This window comes from Jaculus jaculus (genome assembly GCF_020740685.1).
Source record: "Jaculus jaculus isolate mJacJac1 chromosome Y unlocalized genomic scaffold, mJacJac1.mat.Y.cur SUPER_Y_unloc_2, whole genome shotgun sequence".
Taxonomy (NCBI): Eukaryota; Metazoa; Chordata; class Mammalia; order Rodentia; family Dipodidae; genus Jaculus; species Jaculus jaculus.
Genome location: NW_025423387.1, coordinates 3008188 through 3014545, shown reverse-complemented (window position 1 = coordinate 3014545; position 6358 = coordinate 3008188).

Genomic DNA, 6358 nt, shown 5'->3' with positions numbered 1-6358 from the left:
TTTTCTGCCTGTTTATCTTCCTCCACCTCTAATAATTATAGAATCATAATCAATTATTTTCTCTAGAATTAACCCCAGTGACTACGTCTATGAAATGTGATCATAGTCTCATTAAAATGTTTGTAAACTTGGAATGAAGAGATAGCTTAGTAGTTAATATGAAGCCAAAGTTGTCAGGTGGGATTCATCAGTACCCACAGAAAGCCAGATGTACAAGGTGGTGTGCAATTCTTGAGATCATTTGCAGTGTCTGGTGGCCCTGACATGCTCATTTTCTAGCCATCTTCTTTTTATTCTTGCTCTGTCAATATGAATAAATAAAATATTGTTTTACATGTTAGAGAACTGGAGGCCTTTAAACATCTTTCATGTATTATTTATTTATTTATTATTTTTGAGGTTTTCACCCAAACCCAGGCTGACCTGGGACTCACTATGTAGTCTGGTCTTGGAAAGCCACCTACCTCTGGCTATGAAGTGCTGGATTAAAAGCAAGCACCACCACACCCAGTTTCATTTATTTATTTATTTTATTTTTTATACCTTTGTATATATGTGGAGAGTGCATGCATGTTCACATATATGTGGGTGGACACATGTGTCTTAGTACACATGCAGTGATCATAGGATGACCTTGGGTGTCTTCGGTGATTTATCCCCACCTCATATAGGTATAGCTTAAACCCAGAGCTGATATATTTTATTTAGCCAGTTTGTTCCTGTCTCTGTCTCTCAGGCACAGAATTACAGGTAGACCACCATGCCTTGCACTTATAATGTAGCTACAGATCTGAATGCCAGTTACCCTTGCAAAACAAAAGCTTAATCCACTGAGCCATCTCCACTGACCATACTTAACAACTTAGGGAAAAACAAAAACTATTTTGAATGATCTTTTGGATATTTATTAGTATTTTTTTCCTACTCCCTCCCTTTCAGAAATTATCTATATATGAAAAAGAGCTAAATTTATAGTGGACAAACAATTTAATAGCACGAAGTGGGTATATTATGCACCATATGTAAAATTTAGGCATTTGATTAGCTACAAACAAATGGAATGTTGCGTTAAAGTAGGATGGAACATGAAGAGTTTTTCACACAGGTTAACTATGTATTGTATTTTGTCTGCTTTAAAGAGTGACCCTTTGGTGGTCAGTTTTTCAAAGTGGCTCAGTAGTTTCTCAAAGTATTGGGAAGATTTGTTTTGGCACATTGTATATCACTCATATTACTGTAACAAACAGAATGGGATTTCAACATGATGCTACAAAGGCAGCTGTTGGTGTGTCCATTCCCTTCTCCATTAACAAAATCCTAATGGAATAGAGGGAGTTCTTGTCTCTGCAATGAAGAGTGAGTTTTCCCACAACAGGCAATGTTCCACAAAACAAACACTCACCTGTGCTTGTCTTCAGAAGTGTGTCTGTTGGCTCCTCAACAGACTGTTTAAAAAGCACTAATTTGTTTTTGTAATGTTGCTAGCAGATAATATGGTTCATTTCCCAATGCTGTTCACTCTCAAGTGTTAGAGTTCTACTTTTCTTATTGTTAAACTACACTCGAACAATAAAACTGTGCCTCAGATTTATGTATTTCATGATTATGTAACAGAATTCTTCATTTCTATAGAGTCCCTGAAAGTCCTCTCTGGACTTAATCTTCCATTAAGTTAGTAGAAGCACCCCAGTTCTGCTGTTCTGGGAGCACAGTGGATTTTTGTGGGATCAGTTAAGAAGAAATGCCCTGAAAAATTTGATCTCCCTACAGAACTGTATGTCTTTTATGCACGGATTCAATTCTGCACCTGGTTTCTTAGAATGTTTCCCTTTGGAAAGACAAAGGTCAGAATAATGTTGCCAACTTGAGTTCCACTTTAGACAACAACAATAAAGAGTCCTTGTCATTTTCTGTGCCCTCTGTTGAGAGTCACATTTAATGAGCACAACACTTACCTAGCTTTGCTGGACAAAGTTCACTAAGGCTATTGCCCAATGAGTGTCCTTCCTTCACGTTCCAGTCATAGTCTGTGAGCGCTATTTATGAATAATAGCAATATCTGCACTCATAGTTCAAAACAGCCTCAACTTATTTCTCCATGAAGGGGCATTCACACATTGCTGGGCAGAGACTGTGAGAACATATTTTATTTTATTATTATTATTATTATTATTATTATTATTATTATTATTATTGGATATGGGCCTATTCGTACATAAACACATGTTGGTACCATCCTTTTCCTCCTCCCTCCCCCTTTTCTGAAGAGGCCTTCCTCATTAGGGATGCAGGTCAACCCTATGGGTATCATGCATCATGCATTATGTGGCAGCAGTCAATTATGGGGAGGAGGCAGTTTCTTTCTGCAAAATGTCCCAACTTGTGGCTATTCAATATTTTTGACCCCTCTTCTGCAAAATTCACTGAGCATTTTAGGTCTACTTTAGTGATGGGCACTTAGGAGCTTCTAGTTGTCTGGATTGGTAGGGGTTGAGTGTTCCCAGTATCTTTCTCCATCACCCTTGTGCTGATATTAACCCAACTGCAAGTTTAAACCTTCTTGCTCATTTCCCCAATTCCTTTGTGGTTTCAGCTGGGGCTGTGATGGAGTGTGCGGGGTTGTTTATCCCCTCAAGTCGAGGTCCCATCTGATAAAGATAAGCAGATTCTCCAGTGCAGAGTGAAGTCAGTGCCAGTTAAATATGAAAACCATTATTAACTTAGACTTTGAGTTGCATGGACGGATTTTGGCCACTTCCACCTGGTATCTCATGTAGCGACTTCCAGCACTAGATGGGCTAAATATCTGAAGACTTTCTCTCCTATGGATTCCAATTAGGTCTCTCCATTGTGCCAGCTGACAGCAATTGGTGTCTTCAGCAGCAGGGTCTCACCATTAACCTCTGGTGGGTAATCAAGTACTCTGACAGAAGTCTGTCTTGTTTTGGGAGGTATAATAGGCATTTCTAATCAACAGCTCATTGTGGATGTAGGCCACATCCTGGTACAGGGAATTACAGGCCAGCACCAAAGGGAAAGACAAAAGAAAAATCCAAGGATGAAAGAGAAACAATAGAAATTTGAGGTTAGGTTTCTTTTCACTCTCTTCAGTACCTTTTGATTCAGGTGGTCTATCCAAGTTTTGCTTGAAAGTTCCACCTTTTAGTCTGATTTCCAGCATATGGGATTCTATGGAACCAGTTCAACTTGGCTTCAGGTTTTGGGTCCTCCCCCATTCTTTACCTTACCTTAAGCCACACCTACCACTATTGTCCAAGCCTCAAGATGCTCTTCTGTTATGTAATCAATTTGACCTGATTCATATTAGGAACTTCAGATGAGTGAGAACATGCGGTGGTTGTGTTGTTGTGATTGTGTGCCCCAGAGGTGACTAAGTATTTTCTCAATGAGGACAATCCCTACACTTACTCAAAAGTGTCTGTGACATCTATGTCTCCAATATGGTAATTCAGGACTGAAGAAAAGGCTTAGTGGATAAAGGGACTTGTTTACAAATCCTGGAAATCTGGGATTGATTCCCCAAGATTCATGTAACAGCAGGTGCAAAAAGTGGCAAATTAATCTGGAGGTTCTTTTCAAGGCCAGATACCTTGGTGCACCAATACACACACACACACACACACACACACACACACACACACACACACACACACCTTTCTATGTTACTTTCGTTTCTCCCTCTTCCTCTCTGCCTATTCCTCTCTCAAACAAGCGATTTTTTTTTTTTAACTGATGCAACTTAACACACTTTCTGGGAATAGTTTACTAAGGCCATCTCTTAATACAGGTAATTCATACTGGGCTAAGACATATAACACTCAGTAGACATGTGGAGGGATTGGCTGATAAGAAGAGGTCTGGATAATGAGTGATGAAGCCTACCCCTAAATCCTTTAGCTCTGGCTAGCATCTCCAAGTTCCATAAATTGATTTCAAGCCATTTTGAGCTGTTGATCAAAGGGGACTATGTGGTCTATGAAAGGCATTTCCATACATTCGCATCGCTGAATTTTTTTCCTGAGATTTTAAATGCTGTTTCTAAATGATGCAGTTCCAGCACTTGCTGAACCATGTCTACTAATGTTATTTCTCCATGGGGGACTTTACAATATGTGAGGGGTCAGAAGGTGAATAAGGCTATGTCTGAATGAATGAAATCCTCTCCTTGATGGTCAGAGTCCACTAAAGCTATTTCTTGATGAGGCAAAAAAAGTTTTGCTGGTTATAGTGTATTAAGTCTCTATCTCTATGACATTCATTCATACACCTGTTTTTCTTAGGCTACTATGGATATTCCTGAGTGCAGGCAATTCATGCACTTGGTAGTTTTTGAATACAAGGATTATTTATCTACTTTGGCCATTTCTACACTAGCCTGTAAAGTCAACTAACATTATTTCTAGTTGATGACAATATCAAAACTGTCTAATCACTCTGTGAAATGGATTTCTCCTAATGTGTATTTCGTGTTCTTTTTAGTCATAGAATACTAAGTTTATGTCTAAATCATGGTCATTCTTATGTTTTCTGCTCAAAGCCCACTAAGGCAATTTAAGAAGGAAAAATATTGTCTACTTGTTGTTCTTACTCTCCTCTGCACATTTTTCTTTTATGGCCATGCATGGACTTGCTGGTTGAGACTAAATGAATATAATTCTCAGGCTGAGAAGATGGATTAGCAGTTGAGATGTATGCCTGTAAAGCCTAAGAACACATTTGATTCTTCAGGTCAAACATAAGCCAGACACACAAGGTGATGAATGTGCTCATACCCACAAAGTGGTTCATGACAAACTGGAGCCAATTACCTTGGCTGAGACCCTGGTGTGCCAGTTCTGTCTCCCTCCCTCTCTCTCTCTCTCTCTCCCTCTTGCTCTGGCTCTCGCTCTCTCTCTGTCTGTCTGTCTCTTGCTTGCTATCACTCATAAAAAGTCCAGTCATAAAAAAAGTCATAAAAAGTCCAGTCCGCTTGGCTTGCCTGAAAAAAATTAAAGAAAGGCAGATAAATATTCAATTCTCCGTGGGAATATTTCTACACTTGTATATCTGAAATTACAAAGTCTATTTCTCAAAGAGGGCACTTTGTACACTTCCATTTCAAGATTTTTTTTTAAGGCCATTAAGTGCAGCAAGTACTTCCAGCATTTATTGTTCACAGACTACTAAGTCCATTTGTAAATGAAGGGCATTTATTCACTTGCTCTTCAAATCTACTGAGGCTATTTCCCACTGAAGCAAATGCTCCACTTGCCATTCACAGTCAGCTCAAGCTATTCAAGGAGTTCTGCTCTGTATTCATTTCTGTTCATCAAAGTTATTGACATACCAATGTCTTTTGTCATAGTTCTTATTCCTGATCTTATGACATTGTTTATTTAAAGGATATTACAAAGTTTTTATTTGTCTGATGGTATAGAGTAAATGATTAAAATAAGCTCTTTGGTTTTGAGGGAGAGAGAAAGAACCAGAAAGAGAGTAAGAGAAGGAGGGAATGAGTGCACCTGGGCCTTCAGTACTTGTGAACAAACTTCAAACACTTGTGCCTCTTTGTGGCACATGATCAACATTTTGTGTTTTCCTCACTGTGCATCTGGCTACGAGGGAACTGGAACATGTGTTCGTAGGATTTGCATGGAAGCACCTTAACCACCAATTCAGTCACTAGCCTGAAAGTAAATTCTTTTGAAATAATTTTGTAGATTTCAGCAGTGAATGAAATTTCTTGTTTTTGCTTTGACAAGGATTTTCTTTAACTAGTTTAATCCTGTTAACTTTTAAAAAGTCTCTGCGGTTTCCTAATACTTTCTGAACCTTAATAAGCTATATGTGCTCAGATGTTTGCATTTATTAATAGTGTCCATTGAATTGTTTTTCTTATTCAGAGTAACTGTTTGGTAAGTAGTTCTATATATTAACAAGTATTTCATGTTTTCATGATGTTTATTCCAATGATGTTCTTATTGCATCATTTATTTGTGTCTCCAAGTCCTGAAAGATAACAACTGTCAACTAAGGTTACTTTATCCTACAAAGCTATCCATTCAAATAGGCAAAGAAATAAGGACATTTCACAACAAAAGCAAGCTAAAGAGGTGTTTAAAACCAAAACCAGCTCTACAGAAAATATTAGAAAGAATCCTCCATCCTGAAGAAAAAGGAAAGCACACATATAAGGAACTGAGAAAAAACAAACTATAGTCAAATACTAGTTAACACAAGAGAGCAAAGGTAGAACCGGAACCACATACACACAAAAAACCCTGGCAAACATAAATACACACCTTTCAATAATATCTCTTAATAACAATGGCCTCAATTCCCTAACCAAAAGGCATAT